Source organism: Oncorhynchus keta, unplaced genomic scaffold, assembly GCF_023373465.1.
Source record: "Oncorhynchus keta strain PuntledgeMale-10-30-2019 unplaced genomic scaffold, Oket_V2 Un_contig_1248_pilon_pilon, whole genome shotgun sequence".
Lineage (NCBI taxonomy): Eukaryota > Metazoa > Chordata > Actinopteri > Salmoniformes > Salmonidae > Oncorhynchus > Oncorhynchus keta.
The window spans coordinates 50001-71659 of record NW_026277892.1 but is presented as its reverse complement, the minus strand read 5'-3'; the positions used below and the strand labels follow the sequence as shown (position 1 = coordinate 71659).

The window sequence follows — 21659 nt, the reverse complement described above, 5'->3', positions numbered from 1 at the left end:
GGTAGCCTTCCACGAGCTTCCCACAATAAGTTGGGCGAATTTTGGCCCATTCCTCCTGACAGAGCTGGAGTAACTGAGTCAGGTTTGTAGGCCTCCTTGCTCACACACGCTTTTTCAGTTCTGCTCACAAATTTTCTATATGATTGAAGTCAGGGCTTTGTGATGGACACTCCAATACCTTGACTTTGTTGTCCTTAAGCCATTTTGCCACAACTTTGGAAGTATGCTTGGGGTCATTGTCCATTCGGAAGACCCATTTGCAACCAAGCTTTAACTTCCTCACTGATGTCTTGAGATGTTGCTTCAATATATCCACATAATTTTCCTCCCTCATGATGCCATCTATTTTGTGAAGTGCACCAGTCCCTCCTGCAGCAAAGCAGCCCCACAACATGATGCTGCCACCCCCGTGCTTCACGGTTGGGATGGTGTTCTTCGGCTTGCAAGCCTCCCCCTTTTTCCTCCAAACATAACGATGGTCATTATGGCCAAACAGTTCTATTTTTGTTTCATCATACCAGAGGACATTTCTCCAAAAAAGTACGATCTTTGTCCCCATGTGCAGTTGCAAACCATAATCTGGGTTTTTTATGGCCGTTTTGGAGCAGTGGCTTCTTCCTTGCTGAGCGACCTTTCAGGTTATGTCGATATATGACTCGTTTTACTGTGGATATAGATACTTTTGTACCTGTTTCCTCCAACATCTTCACAAGGTCCTTTGCTGTTGTTCTGGGATTGATTTGCATTTTTCGCACCAAGGAAATGCGTTCATCTCTAGGAGACAGAACGCGTCTCCATCCTGAGCGGTATGACGGCTGCGTGGTCCCATGGTGTTTGTACAGATGAATGTGGTACCTTCAGCTGTTTGGAAATTGCTCCCAAGGATGAACCAGACTTGTGGAGGTCTATAACAAAAATTCTTAGCTAATTTATTCTTATTTTCCCATGATGTCAAGCAAGAGGAACTGAGTTTGAAGGTAGGCCTTGAAATACATCCACAGGTACACCTCCAATTGACTCAAATGATGTCAATTAGCCTATCAGAAACTTCTAAAGCCATGACATTATTTTATGGAATTTTCCAAGCTGTTTAAAGGCACAGTCAACTTAGTGTATGTAAACATCTGACCCACTGGAATTGATACAATGAATTATAAGTGAAATAATCTATCTGTAAACAATTGTTGGAAAAATTACTTGTGTCATACACAAAGTAGATGTCTAACCAACTTTCCAAAACTATAGGTTTGTCATAAAGACATTTGTGGTGTGGTTGTTGAAAAACGAGATTTAATGGCTCCAACTTAAGTGTATGTAAACTTCTGACTTCAACTGTATGTAAACTTGTAGAAAATCATGGCCAAATAGCGGCTAGGCATTCAGGGCACGTGCACAGGGGACCTGACCTCCAGGGGACCTGACCTCCAGGGGGCCTGACCTCCAGGGGGCCTGACCTCCAGGGGGCCTGACCTCCAGTGGGCCCCAATTGATTTTGTTAATCACACTCACAGATATCATTAAAGGTGCAATATGTGGAAATCTCTCAGCCATTTTCTGGTTGCTGAAATTCAAATAGTTTGCCTAATAGTTGACCAAATCTCGGGTTAGGACCCCCCCAAAAGGCTAGATCCGGACCTGCTGTCTCCTGTCCCATGGCCAACAGATTTTCTCAGGCCCTCCATTTTGAGCTTGGAAAAATATGGACTGAATTCTGCTTTTGTTGATGAGCTACTACATAGTCCGAGGCTGAAGAGAACACAAGCCAAAGCCATTGTCCTCACATAATGGATTGTATAGCAGACTAGATTTACATAAAGCACTTTGAGAAATTGTACATTGTACCAGAGTTAACTCCCATCAACAGCACGATTGTGTTATTTTCTGTCCACAAGGTGCTGTCACAAGCATGACTGTTGCTATGGGAAGGCTGAGAATCTGGGTTGTCAGACCAAGACGGACAAGTACCAGTGGACCTGTGAGAACAAGATGTCAACTGCGGTACAAAACGACACATCCCCATAATTCAACACTGTATTTCTGTATGAACTACACATCCCATAATGCAACACTGTATTTCTGTATGAATTACACATCCCATAATGCAACACTGTATTTCTGTATGAACTACACATCCCATAATGCAACACTGTATTTCTGTATGAAATACACATCCCATAATGCAACACTGTATTTCTGTATGAACTACACATCCCATAATGCAACACTGTATTTCTGTATGAACTACACATCCCATAATGCAACACTGTATTTCTGTATGAATTACACATCCCATAATTCAACACTGTATTTCTGTATGAAATACACATCCCATAATGCAACACTGTATTTCTGTATGAACTACACATCCCATAATGCAACACTGTATTTCTGTATGAATTACACATCCCATAATTCAACACTGTATTTCTGTATGAACTACACATCCCACAATGCAACACTGTATTTCTGTATGAACTACACATCCCATAATGCAACACTGTATTTCTGTACTCCTAAGCACTCTCTAGGATAGTGGTTCATCATTATGCCTAACTAACCCTAACCTTAAATGAAGAGCTCAAAGCACATGTATGTTTATGATGTAGCCAATTCTAACTGTGGTAACTAGTAACAACCGTGGATACAAGCTGTATTTCCAGGTCTGAAGCCAAGGGGCAATTTTCCATCGATAATGTGACAAATGCAGTCCTATTGCATTCTATATAGTCCTATTGCATTCTATTTAGTCCTATTGCATTCTATATAGTTCTATTGCATTCTATTTAGTCCTATTGCATTCTATATAGTCCTATTGCATTCTATTTAGTCCTATTGCATTCTATTTAGTCCTATTGCATTCTATTTAGTCCTATTGCATTCTATTTAGTCCTATTGCATTCTATATAGTCCTATTGCATTCTATATAGTCCTATTGCATTCTATATAGTCCTATTGCATTATATATAGTCCTATTGCATTCTATATAGTTCTATTGCATTATATATAGTCCTATTGCATTCTATATAGTCCTATTGCATTCTATATAGTCCTATTGCATTATATATAGTCCTATTGCATTCTATATAGTCTATTGCATTCTATATAGTTCTATTGCATTATATATATAGTCCTATTGCATTCTATATAGTTCTATTGCATTATATATATAGTCCTATTGCATTATATATATAGTCCTATTGCATTATATATAGTCCTATTGCATTCTATATAGTTCTATTGCATTATATATAGTCCTATTGCATTATATATAGTCCTATTGCATTCTATATAGTCCTATTGCATTATATATAGTCCTATTGCATTCTATATAGTCTATTGCATTCTATATAGTTCTATTGCATTATATATAGTCCTATTGCATTATATATAGTCCTATTGCATTCTATATAGTCCTATTGCATTATATATAGTCTATTGCATTATATATAGTCCTATTGCATTCTATATAGTCCTATTGCATTCTATATAGTTCTATTGCATTATATATAGTCCTATTGCATTATATATAGTCCTATTGCATTATATATAGTCCTATTGCATTATATATAGTCCTATTGCATTCTAAGAATTCTAAATTCCACCCTGTTGTGTTCTTTCCGGTGGTTCTAGATTCTCTGAAGAACAGGTGTGACAAGATGCTGTGCAGGTGTGACCGGGAGGCGGCCAGGTGTCTGAGGAGAGCACCCTTCATCCCTAAATACTCGGTCTGGCCCGACTTCATGTGTGGATACGAACAGCCCACCTGTACCCGTCACTGATGCTGTTACACAGTGTGTGTGTGAGAGAGAGACTAGTGTTTTCTCTGGTTTGTCCTGGCTAGTGGTGTGTGTGAGAGAGAGACTAGTGTTTTCTCTTGTTTGTCCTGGCTAGTGGTGTGTGTGTAATAAAGACCTACAGTACTTTACCCTCTGTCCGTCTGACGGGCACGGCCCATGGGTCTGATTAACAGTGTGAGAGAGAGAGACTAGTGTTTTCTCTGGTTTGTCCTGGCTAGTGGTGTGTGTGTAATAAAGACCTACAGTACTTTACCCTCTGTCCGTCTGACGGGCACGGCCCATGGGTCTGATTAACAGTGTGAGAGAGAGACTAGTGTTTTCTCTGGTTTGTCCTGGCTAGTGGTGTGTGTGTAATAAAGACCTACAGTACTTTACCCTCTGTCCGTCTGATGGGCACGGCCCATGGGTCTGATTAACAGTGTGAGAGAGAGACTAGTGTTTTCTCTTGTTTGTCCTGGCTAGTGGTGTGTGTGTGTAATAAAGACCTACAGTACTTTACCCTCTGTCCGTCTGACGGGCACGGCCCATGGGTCTGATTAACAGTGTGAGAGAGAGAGACTAGTGTTTTCTCTGGTTTGTCCTGGCTAGTGGTGTGTGTAATAAAGACCTACAGTACTTTACCCTCTGTCCGTCTGGCGGGCACGGCCCATGGGTCTGATTAACAGTGTGAGAGAGAGACTAGTGTTTTCTCTGGTTTGTCCTGGCTAGTGGTGTGTGTAATAAAGACCTACAGTACTTTACCCTCTGTCCGTCTGATGGGCACGGCCCATGGGTCTGATTAACAGTGTGAGAGAGAGACTAGTGTTTTCTCTTGTTTGTCCTGGCTAGTGGTGTGTGTGTGTAATAAAGACCTACAGTACTTTACCCTCTGTCCGTCTTTGACGGGCACGGCCCATGGGTCTGATTAACAGTGTGAGAGAGAGAGACTAGTGTTTTCTCTGGTTTGTCCTGGCTAGTGGTGTGTGTGTAATAAAGACCTACAGTACTTTACCCTCTGTCCGTCTGACGGGCACGGCCCATGGGTCTGATTAACAGTGTGAGAGAGAGACTAGTGTTTTCTCTGGTTTGTCCTGGCTAGTGGTGTGTGTGTAATAAAGACCTACAGTACTTTACCCTCTGTCCGTCTGATGGGCACGGCCCATGGGTCTGATTAACAGTGTGAGAGAGAGAGACTAGTGTTTTCTCTTGTTTGTCCTGGCTAGTGGTGTGTGTGTGTAATAAAGACCTACAGTACTTTACCCTCTGTCCGTCTGACGGGCACGGCCCATGGGTCTGATTAACAGTGTGAGAGAGAGACTAGTGTTTTCTCTGGTTTGTCCTGGCTAGTGGTGTGTGTAATAAAGACCTACAGTACTTTACCCTCTGTCCGTCTGACGGGCACGGCCCATGGGTCTGATTAACAGTGTGAGAGAGAGAGACTAGTGTTTTCTCTGGTTTGTCCTGGCTAGTGGTGTGTGTGTAATAAAGACCTACAGTACTTTACCCTCTGTCCGTCTGACGGGCACGGCCCATGGGTCTGATTAACAGTGTGAGAGAGAGAGACTAGTGTTTTCTCTGGTTTGTCCTGGCTAGTGGTGTGTGTGTAATAAAGACCTACAGTACTTTACCCTCTGTCCGTCTGACGGGCACGGCCCATGGGTCTGATTAACAGTGTGAGAGAGAGACTAGTGTTTTCTCTTGTTTGTCCTGGCTAGTGGTGTGTGTGTGTAATAAAGACCTACAGTACTTTACCCTCTGTCCGTCTGACGGGCACGGCCCATGGGTCTGATTAACAGTGTGAGAGAGAGAGACTAGTGTTTTCTCTCGTTTGTCCTGGCTAGTGGTGTGTGTGTAATAAAGACCTACAGTACTTTACCCTCTGTCCGTCTGACGGGCACGGCCCATGGGTCTGATTAACAGTGTGAGAGAGAGACTAGTGTTTTCTCTGGTTTGTCCTGGCTAGTGGTGTGTGTAATAAAGACCTACAGTACTTTACCCTCTGTCCGTCTGATGGGCACGGCCCATGGGTCTGATTAACAGTGTGAGAGAGAGACTAGTGTTTTCTCTTGTTTGTCCTGGCTAGTGGTGTGTGTGTAATAAAGACCTACAGTACTTTACCCTCTGTCCGTCTGACGGGCACGGCCCATGGGTCTGATTAACAGTGTGAGAGAGAGAGACTAGTGTTTTCTCTGGTTTGTCCTGGCTAGTGGTGTGTGTGTAATAAAGACCTACAGTACTTTACCTCTGTCCGTCTGACGGGCACGGCCCATGGGTCTGATTAACAGTGTGATTAGAGAGACTAGTGTTTTCTCTGGTTTGTCCTGGCTAGTGGTGTGTGTGTAATAAAGACCTACAGTACTTTACCCTCTGTCCGTCTGACGGGCACGGCCCATGGGTCTGATTAACAGTGTGAGAGAGAGACTAGTGTTTTCTCTGGTTTGTCCTGGCTAGTGGTGTGTGTAATAAAGACCTACAGTACTTTACCCTCTGTCCGTCTGATGGGCACGGCCCATGGGTCTGATTAACAGTGTGAGAGAGAGACTAGTGTTTTCTCTTGTTTGTCCTGGCTAGTGGTGTGTGTGTAATAAAGACCTACAGTACTTTACCCTCTGTCCGTCTGACGGGCACGGCCCATGGGTCTGATTAACAGTGTGAGAGAGAGACTAGTGTTTTCTCTGGTTTGTCCTGGCTAGTGGTGTGTGTGTAATAAAGACCTACAGTACTTTACCCTCGTCTGACGGGCACGGCCCATGGGTCTGATTAACAGTGTGAGAGAGAGAGACTAGTGTTTTCTCTTGTTTGTCCTGGCTAGTGGTGTGTGTGTAATAAAGACCTACAGTACTTTACCCTCTGTCCGTCTGACGGGCACGGCCCATGGGTCTGATTAACAGTGTGAGAGAGAGACTAGTGTTTTCTCTTGTTTGTCTGGCTAGTGGTGTGTGTGTAATAAAGACCTACAGTACTTTACCCTCTGTCCGTCTGACGGGCACGGCCCATGGGTCTGATTAACAGTGTGTGAGAGAGACTAGTGTTTTCTCTTGTTTGTCCTGGCTAGTGGTGTGTGTGTGTAATAAAGACCTACAGTACTTTACCCTCTGTCCGTCTGGCGGGCACGGCCCATGGGTCTGATTAACAGTGTGAGAGAGAGAGACTAGTGTTTTCTCTTGTTTGTCCTGGCTAGTGGTGTGTGTGTAATAAAGACCTACAGTACTTTACCCTCTGTCCGTCTGATGGGCACGGCCCATGGGTCTGATTAACAGTGTGAGAGAGAGAGACTAGTGTTTTCTCTGGTTTGTCCTGGCTAGTGGTGTGTGTGTAATAAAGACCTACAGTACTTTACCCTCTGTCCGTCTGACGGGCACGGCCCATGGGTCTGATTAACAGTGTGAGAGAGAGAGACTAGTGTTTTCTCTGGTTTGTCCTGGCTAGTGGTGTGTGTGTGTAATAAAGACCTACAGTACTTTACCCTCTGTCCGTCTGACGGGCACGGCCCATGGGTCTGATTAACAGTGTGAGAGAGAGACTAGTGTTTTCTCTTGTTTGTCCTGGCTAGTGGTGTGTGTGTGTAATAAAGACCTACAGTACTTTACCCTCTGTCCGTCTGACGGGCACGGCCCATGGGTCTGATTAACAGTGTGAGAGAGAGAGACTAGTGTTTTCTCTCGTTTGTCCTGGCTAGTGGTGTGTGTGTAATAAAGACCTACAGTACTTTACCCTCTGTCCGTCTGACGGGCACGGCCCATGGGTCTGATTAACAGTGTGAGAGAGAGAGACTAGTGTTTTCTCTGGTTTGTCCTGGCTAGTGGTGTGTGTGTAATAAAGACCTACAGTACTTTACCCTCTGTCCGTCTGACGGGCACGGCCCATGGGTCTGATTAACAGTGTGAGAGAGAGAGACTAGTGTTTTCTCTGGTTTGTCCTGGCTAGTGGTGTGTGTGTAATAAAGACCTACAGTACTTTACCCTCTGTCCGTCTGACGGGCACGGCCCATGGGTCTGATTAACAGTGTGTGTGAGAGAGACTAGTGTTTTCTCTTGTTTGTCCTGGCTAGTGGTGTGTGTGTGTGTAATAAAGACCTACAGTACTTTACCCTCTGTCCGTCTGACGGGCACGGCCCATGGGTCTGATTAACAGTGTGAGAGAGAGACTAGTGTTTTCTCTTGTTTGTCCTGGCTAGTGGTGTGTGTGTAATAAAGACCTACAGTACTTTACCCTCTGTCCGTCTGATGGGCACGGCCCATGGGTCTGATTAACAGTGTGAGAGAGAGACTAGTGTTTTCTCTTGTTTGTCCTGGCTAGTGGTGTGTGTAATAAAGACCTACAGTACTTTACCCTCTGTCCGTCTGACGGGCACGGCCCATGGGTCTGATTAACAGTGTGAGAGAGAGAGACTAGTGTTTTCTCTGGTTTGTCCTGGCTAGTGGTGTGTGTGTAATAAAGACCTACAGTACTTTACCCTCGTCTGACGGGCACGGCCCATGGGTCTGATTAACAGTGTGATTATATCACCATGACAGACCTGGTGGGGGTGTATCATTAAGTCCATGACTGAGGACTCAAACAGCAGTTCTATAAACAGCTTGTAGACTGACATTTTCAATGTACAAAAGAAAACAGTAAGGACATTATTCTAATGGTGTGTGTGTGTGTTTAGAATCTAATGGTGTGTGTTAGAATCTAATGGTGTGTGTGTGTGTGTTAGAATCTAATGGTGTGTGTGTGTTAGAATCTAATGGTGTGTGTGTGTTAGAGTCTAATGGTGTGTGTGTGTGTGTGTGTTAGAATCTAATGGTGTGTGTGTGTGTGTGTGTTAGAATCTAATGGTGTGTGTGTGTGTGTGTGTTAGAATCTAATGGTGTGTGTGTGTGTGTTAGAGTCCCACAACGATATGACGGCATTGCTCAAAAAAACACCGTCAAATTGTTGGCGTGTTCGTGTTAGAATCTAATGGCGTGATTTCATCTGTCCTAAAACAAAAATACATTCTCTCATCTCATCTGTCCTAAAACAAAAATACATTCTCTCATCTCATCTGTCCTAAAACAAAAATACATTCTCTCATCTCATCTGTAGGCCTACAACAAAAATACATTCTCTCATCTGTAGGCCTACAACAAAAATACATTCTCTCATCTGTAGGCCTAAAACAAAAATACATTCTCTCATCTCATCTGTAGGCCTACAACAAAAATACATTCTCTCATCTAATCTGTCCTACAACAAAAATACATTCTCTCATTTCATCTGTAGGAAAAATCTTTGGAACAAACACAAAGTTATAATATTCTTTAAAAAAAAAACCATATTTTATTAATTTGTTTGTTTGCCAAGTCTTCATTTTTTTTGGGAGAGAAACCATAACAACCCAGGTAACGCATCAGAGGGAATCACAGTCAAATCACATTTGGTTTGTCACATACACATATGTAGCAGATGTTATTGCGGGTGTAGCAAAAATGGTTGTGCACCCTCACCATGGTAACGCGTCAGAGAGAATCACAGTGCACCAGAAGTAGTATTACCAGTTTAATTAAAGGGGACATTCCACCACTGTTAAACCTCATTCATCATCTCCAGTATACAACTTAGTTTGTCCCAAATGGCATCCCTTATATTTAACCAGGCAAGTCAGTTAAGAACACATTCTTATTTACAATGATGGCCTAGGAACAGTGGGTTAAACTGCCTTGTTTAGGGGCAGAACGACAGATTTTTACCTCGTCAGCTCGGGGGATCCAATCTAGCAACCTTTCGATTACTGGCCCAACTCTAACCACTAGGCTGCCTGCCGCCCCTACACTCTAACCACTAGGCTACCTGCCGCCCCTACACTCTAACCACTAGGCTGCCTGCCGCCTCTACACTCTAACCACTAGGCTACCTGCCGCCCCTACACTCTAACCACTAGGCTACCTGCCGCCCCTACACTCTAACCACTAGGCTGCCTGCCGCCCTCCCTCTAACCACTAGGCTACCTGCCGCCCCTACACTCTAACCACTAGGCTGCCTGCCGCCCTCCACTCTAACCACTAGGCTACCTGCCGCCCCTACACTCTAACCACTAGGCTGCCTGCCGCCCCTACACTCTAACCACTAGGCTGCCTGCCGCCCCTACACTCTAACCACTAGGCTACCTGCCGCCCCTACACTCTAACCACTAGGCTACCTGCCGCCCCTACACTCTAACCACTAGGCTACCTGCCGCCCCTACACTCTAACCACTAGGCTACCTGCCGCCCCTACACTCTAACCACTAGGCTACCTGCCGCCCCTACACTCTAACCACTAGGCTACCCTGCCGCCCCTACACTCTAACCACTAGGCTACCCTGCCGCCCCTACACTCTAACCACTAGGCTACCTGCCGCCCCTACACTCTAACCACTAGGCTGCCTGCCGCCCTACACTCTAACCACTAGGCTACCTGCCGCCCCTACACTCTAACCACTAGGCTACCTGCCGCCCCTACACTCTAACCACTAGGCTGCCTGCCGCCCCTACACTCTAACCACTAGGCTACCTGCCGCCCCTACACTCTAACCACTAGGCTACCTGCCGCCCCTACACTCTAACCACTAGGCTACCTGCCGCCCCTACACTCTAACCACTAGGCTGCCTGCCGCCCCTACACTCTAACCACTAGGCTACCTGCCGCCCCTACACTCTAACCACTAGGCTACCTGCCGCCCCTACACTCTAACCACTAGGCTACCTGCCGCCCCTACACTCTAACCACTAGGCTACCTGCCGCCCCTACACTCTAACCACTAGGCTACCTGCCGCCCCTACACTCTAACCACTAGGCTACCTGCCGCCCCTACACTCTAACCACTAGGCTACCTGCCGCCCCTACACTCTAACCACTAGGCTACCTGCCGCCCCTACACTCTAACCACTAGGCTACCTGCCGCCCCTACACTCTAACCACTAGGCTACCTGCCGCCCCTACACTCTAACCACTAGGCTACCTGCCGCCCCTACACTCTAACCACTAGGCTACCTGCCGCCCCTACACTCTAACCACTAGGCTACCTGCCGCCCCTACACTCTAACCACTAGGCTGCCTGCCGCCCCTACACTCTAACCACTCGGCTACCCTGCCGCCCCCCGCCCTACACTCTAACCACTAGGCTACCCTGCCGCCCCTACACTCTAACCACTAGGCTACCTGCCGCCCCTCCACTCTAACCACTAGGCTACCTGCCGCCCCTACACTCTAACCACTAGGCTGCCTGCCGCCCCTACACTCTAACCACTAGGCTGCCTGCCGCCCTCCACTCTAACCACTAGGCTGCCTGCCGCCCCTCCACTCTAACCACTAGGCTACCTGCCGCCCCTCCACTCTAACCACTAGGCTACCTGCCGCCCCTCCCTCTAACCACTAGGCTACCTGCCGCCCCTATATAGACCACAACTTACGGAAAAGTGGTTGAATTCCACTAAATGAAAAAATAAGAGATTTTTTTATTTTTAAAGACAGATATTTAATCATTCCATCTACGCAATTAGAAACCAACCAACCTCAGGACAGGTGGGAAAGAATGAACCTATTCATGAACAATTAAACAAATTGACAATTTAAAACAACATTTTGTCACAAACAAACGTAAAACATCCTTCAGGCCATTGGTTACATGAGAGGGACCAATGAGGCGATAGCCCTTTTATGTTAAACAATGGAGTCCCATCTGTCCCAGCGTTCATCCCAAACGGCACCCTCTAGGCCCTGGTCAAAAGTAGTGCACTACATAGGGAATCGGGTGCCATTTGGGACGAACACTCAAACAGGCGATTTCCTTAAATTGAAAATGACAACAGCTGGATATCGCCATGTTTAAACTCTTTCTGAATGCAGGAAGTAGAAATAGTTTTTTTATTTACGATTACCATATGAAACTCAAGTGCTTAACTTAAAAACCTTTTTTTTAAGTAACCTTGTAAAAAGAAAAAAAGGGCATTATGTGTGTTGCCTTCCAACGAGACAAGCTGAGCTCCACGTCACCATGGAAACAGAATGTTGTGGCACCCTATTCCCTACAGAGGCTCTGGTCAAATATAGTGCACACTGCACAAAATAGGGAATAGGACAGGGTGTCAGAATAAAACTAACAGGAACCTGGGCCCCTACCCTCCTCTAGGTTTTATCTCCAACCCTGTTCCTGGAGAGATACCCTCCTGTAGGTTTTAACTCCAACCCTGTTCCTGGAGAGATGCCCTCCTGTAGGTTCTCTCCAGGAACAGGGTTGGAATTAAAACCTACAGGAGGGTAGCTCTCCAGGAACAGGGTTGGAATTAAAACCTACAGGAGGGCAGCTCTCCAGGAACAGGGTTGGAGTTAAAACCTACAGGAGGGTATCTCTCCAGGAACAGGGTTGGAGTTAAAACCTACAGGAGGGTATCTCTCCAGGAACAGGGTTGGAGTTAAAACCTACAGGAGGGTAGCTCTCCAGGAACAGAGTGATTACATTTATCACCACTGACCCCCATAACAGAATCATATCAACCCTCTCTAGTTATTACCACTGACCCCCATAACAGACAAACACACAACCTCTTCCCTTCAATATGAATTACCCTCATTATATATATATTTAGAAACTGGGTGATTCGAGCCCTGAATGCTTATTGGCTGATAGCCGTGGTATATTAGACCGTATACCACGGGTATGACAACATTACGCTGTTAACCAGTTTATAATAGCAATAATGCTACTCGGGGTTTGTGGATTTAAAAATATATATATTTTATTTATTTAACCATTATTTAACCAGGCAAGTCAGTTAATAAGAACAAATTCTTATTTACAAAGACGGCCTAGGAACAGTGGGTTAACTGCCTTGTTCAGAACGACAGCTCGGGATTTGATCTTCGCAACCTTTTTGGTTTCTGTCCCAACGCTGTAACCACTAGGCGACTCCGCGATGCGTCATGCATGAAGAACAGCCCTCAGCCGTGGTATATTGGCCATATACCACACCCCTCTGGCCTTATTGCTTAAACATACCACTTTAATTAAGACATTAGGAGAAACCATCAATATTATACAGAACTTGGTCTGCGTCTCCATTGGTAACCCATTCCCTGTATAGTGCACTGCTGTTGACCAGAGCTCTATGGGGCTTCCTACGGTCCCGGGTCAAAAGTAGTTCACTATAATATAGGGAATAGTGAGCCTTTTGAGACACACACATTAAGACATTGGTTTGTCTGGCTCACAGATGGCTGCCTGTTGCTATGATACTGCGGGCTACACTGGCATCCTTCCCGTTGCTATGATACTGCGGGCTACGCTGGCATCCATCCCGTTGCTATGATACTGCGGGCTACGCTGGCATCCATCCCGTTGCTATGATACTGCGGGCTACGCTGGCATCCTTCCCGTTGCTATGATACTGCGGGCTACGCTGGCATCCTTCCCGTTGCTATGATACTGCGGGCTACGCTGGCATCCATCCCGTTGCTATGATACTGCGGGCTACGCTGGCATCCATCCCGTTGCTATGATACTGCGGGCTACGCTGGCATCCTTCCCGTTGCTATGATACTGCGGGCTACGCTGGCATCCTTCCCGTTGCTATGATACTGCGGGCTACGCTGGCATCCTTCCCGTTGCTATGATACTGCGGGCTACGCTGGCATCCATCCCGTTGCTATGATACTGCGGGCTACGCTGGCATCCATCCCGTTGCTATGATACTGCGGGCTACGCTGGCATCCTTCCCGTTGCTATGATACTGCGGGCTACGCTGGCATCCTTCCCGTTGCTATGATACTGCGGGCTACGCTGGCATCCATCCCGTTGCTATGATACTGCGGGCTACGCTGGCATCCTTCCCGTTGCTATGATACTGCGGGCTACGCTGGCATCCTTCCCGTTGCTATGATACTGCGGGCTACGCTGGCATCCTTCCCGTTGCTATGATACTGCGGGCTACGCTGGCATCCTTCCCGTTGCTATGATACTGCGGGCTACGCTGGCATCCTTCCCGTTGCTATGATACTGCGGGCTACGCTGGCATCCATCCCGTTGCTATGATACTGCGGGCTCCGCTGGCTTCATTCCGTTGCTATGATACTGTGGGCTACCCCATAGGGACTCTGAAGTAGTGCACTACCCCATAGGGACTCTGGTCAGAAGTAGTGCACTACCCCATAGGGACTCTGGTCAGAAGTAGTGCACTACCCCATAGGGACTCTGGTCAGAAGTAGTGCACTACCCCATAGGGACTCTGGTCAGAAGTAGTGCGCTACCCCATAGGGACTCTGGTCAGAAGTAGTGCGCTACCCCATAGGGACTCTGGTCAGAAGTAGTGCACTACCCCATAGGGACTCTGAAGTAGTGCACTACCCCATAGGGACTCTGAAGTAGTGCACTACCCCATAGGGACTCTGAAGTAGTGCACTACCCCATAGGGACTCTGAAGTAGTGCACTACCCCATAGGGACTCTGAAGTAGTGCACTACCCCATAGGGACTCTGGTCAGAAGTAGTGCACTACCCCATAGGGACTCTGAAGTAGTGCACTACCCCATAGGGACTCTGAAGTAGTGCACTACCCCATAGGGACTCTGAAGTAGTGCACTACCCCATAGGGACTCTGAAGTAGTGCACTACCCCATAGGGACTCTGAAGTAGTGCACTACCCCATAGGGACTCTGAAGTAGTGCAAGTAGTGCACTACCCCATAGGGACTCTGAAGTAGTGCACTACCCCATAGGGACTCTGAAGTAGTGCACTACCCCATAGGGACTCTGAAGTAGTGCACTACCCCATAGGGACTCTGAAGTAGTGCACTACCCCATAGGGACTCTGAAGTAGTGCACTACCCCATAGGGACTCTGAAGTAGTGCACTACCCCATAGGGACTCAGAAGTAGTGCACTACCCCATAGGGACTCAGAAGTAGTGCACTACCCCATAGGGACTCAGAAGTAGTGCACTACCCCATAGGGACTCTGGTCAGAAGTAGTGCACTACCCCACTCAGGGACTCAGAAGTAGTGCACTACCCCATAGGGACTCAGAAGTAGTGCACTACCCCATAGGGACTCAGAAGTAGTGCACTACCCCATAGGGACTCAGAAGTAGTGCACTACCCCATAGGGACTCAGAAGTAGTGCACTACCCCATAGGGACTCAGAAGTAGTGCACTACCCCATAGGGACTCAGAAGTAGTGCACTACCCCATAGGGACTCAGAAGTAGTGCACTACCCCATAGGGACTCAGAAGTAGTGCACTACCCCATAGGGACTCAGAAGTAGTGCACTACCCCATAGGGACTCTGGTCAGAAGTAGTGCACTACCCCATAGGGACTCTGGTCAGAAGTAGTGCACTACCCCATAGGGACTCTGGTCAGAAGTAGTGCACTACCCCATAGGGACTCTGGTCAGAAGTAGTGCACTACCCCATAGGGACTCTGGTCAGAAGTAGTGCACTACCCCATAGGGACTCTGGTCAGAAGTAGTGCACTACCCCATAGGGACTCAGAAGTAGTGCACTACCACCTAGGGACTCTGAAGTAGTGCACTACCACCTAGGGACTCTGGTCAGAAGTAGTGCACTACCACCTAGGGACTCTGGTCAGAAGTAGTGCACTACCCCATAGGGACTCTGGTCAGAAGTAGTGCACTACCCCATAGGGACTCTGGTCAGAAGTAGTGCACTACCCCATAGGGACTTTGAAGTAGTGCACTACCCCATAGGGACTCAGAAGTAGTGCACTACCCCATAGGGACTCAGAAGTAGTGCACTACCCCATAGGGACTCAGAAGTAGTGCACTACCCCATAGGGACTCAGAAGTAGTGCACTACCCCATAGGGACTCAGAAGTAGTGCGCTTCGTAGGGAGCCGGCCAGTCCTTCACGGCCCCCGTGTGTCCGGGTGCATTAGCTGCTGCACCACCAGGTCTATGTTGATGATGGGGTTGAAATACAGAGCCCAGTAGAACAGACAGTTACACACAAACTGAGGGACCACCGGCCAGAACAGGGCGAAGGCAAAACCCTGGGAGGACATCCTCCACAGGTGACCCCACATCTTCTGAGGGAGACTCCTGGAGGGGAGAGGGAGACTTCATTACATTAAACAACTAACTATGCAGAGATGGTGGAGAGAGAGGGAGGGATGAGGTAAGGGGGGAGAGAGAGGGTAGTGAGGGATGAGATGGGGGGGAGGGGGGTAGTGGGGGGAGAGAGGGAGGTATGAGGTAAGGGGGAGAGAGAGGGAGGGATGAGGTAAGGGGGAGGAGAGGGGTAGTGAGGGATGAGATGGGGGGAGGGGGGTGGTGGGGGAGAGAGAGGGAGGGATGGGGTAAGGGGGTGGAGAGAGAGGGAGGGATGAGGTAAGGGGGAGAGAGAGGGGTAGTGAGGGATGAGATGGGGGGAGGGGGGGGGGGAGTGGGGGGGAGAGAGAGAGGAGGGATGAGGTAAGGGTGGAGAGAGTGTGGTAGTGAGGGATGAGATGGGGGTAGTGGGGGGGAGAGAGGGAGGTATGAGGTAGGGGGAGAGAGTGTGGTAGTGAGGGATGAGATGAGGGGTAGAGGGGTAGGGAGGATGAGGTAAGGGGGACGGAGATGGAGACAGTGAGACGGACAGAGAGACAGTTGGTGTGACGGAGACAGTGAGACGGACAGAGAGACAGTTGGTGTGACGGAGATGGAGACAGTGAGACGGACAGAGAGACAGTTGGTGTGACGGAGACGGAGACAGTGAGACAGACAGAGAGACAGTTGGTGTGACGGGGACGGAGACAGTGAGACAGACAGAGAGACAGTTGGTGTGACGGAGATGGAGACAGTGAGACGGACAGAGAGACAGTTGGTGTGACGGAGACAGTGAGACGGACAGAGAGACAGTTGGTGTGACGGAGATGGAGACAGTGAGACGGACAGAGAGACAGTTGGTGTGACGGAGACAGTGAGACAGACAGAGAGACAGTTGGTGTGACGGGGACGGAGACAGAGAGACAGACAGAGAGACAGTTGGTGTGACAGAGACAGTGAGACGGACAGAGAGACAGTTGGTGTGACGGAGACAGTGAGACAGACAGAGAGACAGTTGGTGTGACGGGGATGGAGACAGTGAGACAGACGGTACCTGATCTCAGCTCGGTTATAGAACCTCCACAGGACACAGCCCTCCAGCACAGACAGCAGCACGGCGTTGACGATGATGAACCGTGACGTCCAGTAGTGAACCGACAGCCAATCCCAGGCAAACTCAGCGATCAGCTGGTACGGAAGGAGGAGGTACTTAACTAGGAACTCCGCCCACTGGCGCCAGCTGGGGTGCCCCTGGAGGGAGAGAGAGGGAGGGGTGGGGGAGAGTGAGAGGGGGTGGAGGGAGTGAGAGGGGGTGGAGGGAGAGAGAGAGGGGGTGGGGGTGGGAGAGGGGGGTGGGGGAGAGAGAGGGGGTGGAGGGAGAGAGAGAGGGGGTGGGTGGAGAGAGAGAGGGGGTGGGTGGGTGGAGAGAGAAGAGAGAGGGGGGTGGAGGGAGGGAGAGAGAGGGGGTGGAGGGAGGGAGAGAGGGGGTGGAGGGAGGGAGGAGGGGTGGAGTGGAGAGAGAAGAGAGAGGGGTGGAGGGAGGGAGAGGGGGTGGAGGGAGGGAGAGAGGGGGGGTGGAGGGAGGGAGAGAGGGGGTGGAGGGAGGGAGAGAGGGGGTGGAGGGAGGGAGAGGGGGTGGGTGGAGAGAGAAGAGAGAGGGGGTGGAGAGAGAAGAGAGAGGGGGTGGAGGGAGGGAGAGAGGGGGTGGAGGGAGGGAGAGAGGGGAGGGAGGGAGAGAGGGGGTGGAGGGAGAGAGAGGGGGTGGAGGGAGGGAGAGGGGGTGGAGGGAGGGAGAGAGAGGGGGTGGAGGGAGGGAGAGAGGGGGTGGAGGGAGGGAGAGGGGGTGGAGGGAGGGAGAGGGGTGGGTGGAGAGAGAGAGAGAGGGGTGGAGAGAGAAGAGAGAGGGGGTGGAGGGAGGGAGAGGGGGTGGGTGGAGAGAGAAGAGAGTGGAGGGAGGAGAGAGAGAGGGGGGTGGAGGGAGGGAGAGAGAGAGGGGGGGGTGGAGGGAGGGAGAGAGAGAGAGGGGGGTGGAGGGAGGGAGAGAGAGAGGGGGTGGAGGGAGGGAGAGAGAGGGGGGGAGGGAGGAGAGAGAGTTGTCTATGACCAGACTACATTTACAGTAGTTTACGTCTCGTTGTCTATGACCAGACTACATCTACAGTAGTCTACGTCTAGTTGTCTATGACCAGACTACATCTACAGTAGTCTACGTCTAGTAGTCTATGACCAGACTACATCTACAGTAGTCTACGTCTAGTTGTCTATGACCAGACTACATCTACAGTAGTCTACGTCTAGTTGTCTATGACCAGACTACATCTACAGTAGTCTACGTCTAGTTGTCTATGACCAGACATACTGACCACATCTACAGTAGTCTACGTCTAGTAGTCTATGACCAGACTACATCTACAGTAGTCTCGTCTAGTAGTCTATGACCAGACTACATCTACAGTAGTCTACGTCTAGTTGTCTATGACCAGACTACATCTACAGTAGTCTACGTCTAGTAGTCTATGACCAGACTACATCTACAGTAGTCTACATCTAGTTGTCTATGACCAGACTACATCTACAGTAGTCTACATCTAGTTGTCTATGACCAGACTACATCTACAGTAGTCTACATCTAGTTGTCTATGACCAGACTACATCTACAGTAGTCTACGTCTAGTTGTCTATGACCAGACTACATCTACAGTAGTTTACGTCTCGTTGTCTATGACCAGACTACATCTACAGTAGTCTACGTCTAGTAGTCTATGACCAGACTACATCTACAGTAGTCTACGTCTAGTAGTCTATGACCAGACTACATCTACAGTAGTCTACGTCTAGTAGTCTATGACCAGACTACATCTACAGTAGTCTACGTCTAGTTGTCTATGACCAGACTACATCTACAGTAGTCTACGTCTAGTAGTCTATGACCAGACTACATCTACAGTAGTCTACATCTAGTTGTCTATGACCAGACTACATCTACAGTAGTCTACATCTAGTTGTCTATGACCAGACTACATCTACAGTAGTCTACATCTAGTTGTCTATGACCAGACTACATCTACAGTAGTCTACATCTAGTTGTCTATGACCAGACTACATCTACAGTAGTCTACGTCTAGTTGTCTATGACCAGACATACTGACCACATCTACAGTAGTCTACGTCTAGTAGTCTATGACCAGACTACATCTACAGTAGTTTACGTCTAGTTGTCTATGACCAGACTACATCTACAGTAGTCTACATCTAGTTGTCTATGACCAGACTACATCTACAGTAGTCTACATCTAGTAGTCTATGACCAGACTACATCTACAGTAGTCTACGTCTAGTAGTCTATGACCAGACTACATCTACAGTAGTCTACATCTAGTAGTCTATGACCAGACTACATCTACAGTAGTCTACGTCTAGTAGTCTATGACCAGACTACATCTACAGTAGTCTACGTCTAGTAGTCTATGACCAGACTACATCTACAGTAGTCTACATCTAGTAGTCTATGACCAGACTACATCTACAGTAGTCTACGTCTAGTAGTCTATGACCAGACTACATCTACAGTAGTCTACGTCTAGTTGTCTATGACCAGACATACTGACCACATCTACAGTAGTCTACGTCTAGTTGTCGTCTATGTCTGGAGTCGTACCGACACGCCTACCTTTATTTATCAAATAAATACAATCCTACGTGACAGTTGAGCCGTCCAACGGTACCTGGTGGTTGAGGGGGAGGCTGTCCTCCATTGGCTCGCTGGTGCGTGAGAGGGCGGGACAGCAGGTGTGCAGGAAGGGGAGGAAGGTTTCGGAGTAGTCGAAGAGGTAGAGGTAGAGGATGGTGAGGCGAGGAGAACTCTTCAAAGCATAGAGCAGGAACAGAGATTTACCTGCATTCACAGCCTGGTGGGGGGTTGAGAGACGGTGGGAGAGAGGAGAGGGGTAGACAGGAGAGGGGGAGACAGAGGGGAGGCAGGAGAGGGTAGACAGGAGAGAGGTAGACAGGAGAGAGGGTAGACAGGAGAGGGGTAGACAGGAGAGGGGTAGACAGGAGAGGGGTAGACAGAGGGAGAGAGGAGAGGGGTAGACAGGAGAGGGGTAGACAGGAGAGGGTAGACAGAGGGAGGCAGGAGAGGGGTAGACAGGAGAGGGGTAGACAGGAGAGGGGTAGACAGAGGGAGACAGGAGAGGGGTAGACAGAGGGAGACAGGAGAGGGGTAGACAGGAGACAGGAGGGGGTAGACAGGAGAGGGGGAGACAGAGGAGAGGCAGGAGAGAGGGTAGACAGGAGAGAGGTAGACAGGAGAGAGGTAGACAGGAGAGAGGTAGACAGGAGAGGGGTAGACAGGAGAGGGGTAGACAGGAGAGGGGTAGACAGAGGGAGGCAGGAGAGGGGTAGACAGGAGAGGGGTAGACAGAGGGAGAGAGGAGAGGGGTAGACAGGAGAGGGTAGACAGGAGAGGGGTAGACAGAGGGGGCAGGCAGGAGAGGGGTAGACAGGAGAGGGGTAGACAGGAGAGGGGTAGACAGAGGGAGACAGGAGAGGGGTAGACAGAGGGATAGAGGAGAGGGGGTAGACAGGAGAGGGGAGACAGAGGAGGCAGGAGGGGGTAGACAGGAGAGGGGTAGACAGAGGAAGGCATGAGAGGGGTAGACAGAGGGAGAGAGAGAGAGGGGTAGACAGGAGAGGGGTAGACAGAGGGAGGCAGGAGAGGGTAGACAGGAGAGGGGTAGACAGAGGGAGGCAGGAGAGGGGTACACAGATGGAGAGAGGTAGACAGAGGGGAGAGAGGAGAGGAGTAGACAGAGGGAGAGAGGAGAGGGGTAGACAGAGGGAGAGAGGAGAGGAGGGGTAGACAGAGGAGAGGAGAGAGGAGAGGAGTAGACAGAGGGAGAGAGGAAAGGAGTAGGAGGACAGGAGAGAGGTAGACGGAGGGAGACAGGAGAGGGGTAGACGGAGGGAGACAGGAGAGGGGTAGACAGAGGGAGACAGAGAGGAGTAGACAGAGGGAGAGGGAGAGGGGTAGACGGAGGGAGACAGGAGAGGGGTAGACGGAGGGAGACAGGAGAGGGGTAGACAGAGGGAGACAGGAGAGGGGTAGACAGAGGGAGACAGGAGAGAGGTAGACAGAGGAGACAGGAGAGAGGTAGACAGAGGGAGACAGGAGAGGGGTAGACAGAGGGAGACAGGAGAGGGGTAGACAGAGGGAGACAGGAGAGGAGTAGACAGAGGGAGAGAGGAGAGGGGTAGACGGAGGGAGACAGGAGAGGGGTAGACGGAGGAGACAGGAGAGGGGTAGACGGAGGAGACAGGAGAGGGGTAGACGGAGGGAGACAGGAGAGGGGTAGACAGAGGGAGACAGGAGAGGGGTAGACAGAGGGAGACAGGAGAGAGGTAGACAGAGGGAGACAGGAGAGAGGTAGACAGAGGGAGACAGGAGAGAGGTAGACAGAGGAGACAGGAGAGAGGTAGACAGAGGGAGAGAGGTAGACAGGAGAGAGGTAGACAGGTAGACAGAGGGAGACAGGAGAGAGGTAGACAGGTAGACAGAGGGAGACAGGAGAGAGAGGTAGACAGAGGGAGAGAGGTAGACGGAGGGAGACAGGAGAGGGGTAGACGGTGGGGAGACAGGAGAGAGGTAGACAGAGGAGACAGGAGAGGGGTAGACGGTGGGAGACAGGAGAGGGTAGACAGGAGAGGGGTAGACAGAGGGAGACAGGAGAGGGGTAGACAGAGGGAGACAGGAGAGAGGTAGACAGAGGGAGACAGGAGAGAGGTAGACAGAGGGAGACAGGAGAGAGGTAGACAGAGGGAGACAGGAGAGAGGTAGACAGAG

At 49.2% G+C, this 21659-nt stretch overlaps 3 long non-coding RNA genes and 1 pseudogene across 33 annotated transcripts; 1 reads left to right on the top strand and 3 right to left on the bottom strand.

The window, feature by feature from the left end:
• Positions 1-3958: 3958 nt before the first annotated feature.
• Positions 3959-8350, bottom strand: LOC127917932 (uncharacterized). 5 transcript variants are annotated; one of them, XR_008098048.1, is made up of 5 exons: positions 8095-8350; positions 7491-7724; positions 5881-6018; positions 5143-5390; positions 3959-4036 (listed from the first exon to the last, which is right to left on the bottom strand). It is a non-coding gene; the product is annotated as an uncharacterized LOC127917932 (long non-coding RNA). The 5 variants fall into 5 exon arrangements; XR_008098047.1 differs by lacking the exon at positions 3959-4036 and adding an exon at positions 4103-4158; XR_008098049.1 differs by lacking the exon at positions 3959-4036 and adding an exon at positions 4697-4774.
• A 939-nt stretch (positions 8351-9289) lies between these two features.
• Positions 9290-12488, bottom strand: LOC127917940 (uncharacterized). 24 transcript variants are annotated; one of them, XR_008098079.1, is made up of 5 exons: positions 12118-12488; positions 11166-12074; positions 10232-10807; positions 9815-10038; positions 9290-9721 (listed from the first exon to the last, which is right to left on the bottom strand). It is a non-coding gene; the product is annotated as an uncharacterized LOC127917940 (long non-coding RNA). The 24 variants fall into 24 exon arrangements; XR_008098077.1 differs by lacking the exon at positions 12118-12488 and having other exon boundaries at positions 9815-9846; positions 9911-10038; positions 10200-10807; positions 11166-11814; XR_008098074.1 differs by lacking the exons at positions 11166-12074; positions 12118-12488 and adding exons at positions 10944-11039; positions 11103-11141 and having other exon boundaries at positions 10232-10839.
• A 1351-nt stretch (positions 12489-13839) lies between these two features.
• LOC127917938 (uncharacterized) lies at positions 13840-15353 on the top strand. 4 transcript variants are annotated; one of them, XR_008098057.1, is made up of 3 exons: positions 13840-14008; positions 14082-14255; positions 15099-15353. It is a non-coding gene; the product is annotated as an uncharacterized LOC127917938 (long non-coding RNA). The 4 variants fall into 4 exon arrangements; XR_008098056.1 differs by having other exon boundaries at positions 15065-15353; XR_008098058.1 differs by having other exon boundaries at positions 15031-15353.
• Positions 15354-15468: 115 nt separating this feature from the next.
• Positions 15469-21659, bottom strand: part of LOC127917934 (bifunctional apoptosis regulator-like) — a 22810-nt pseudogene continuing 16619 nt past the window's right edge.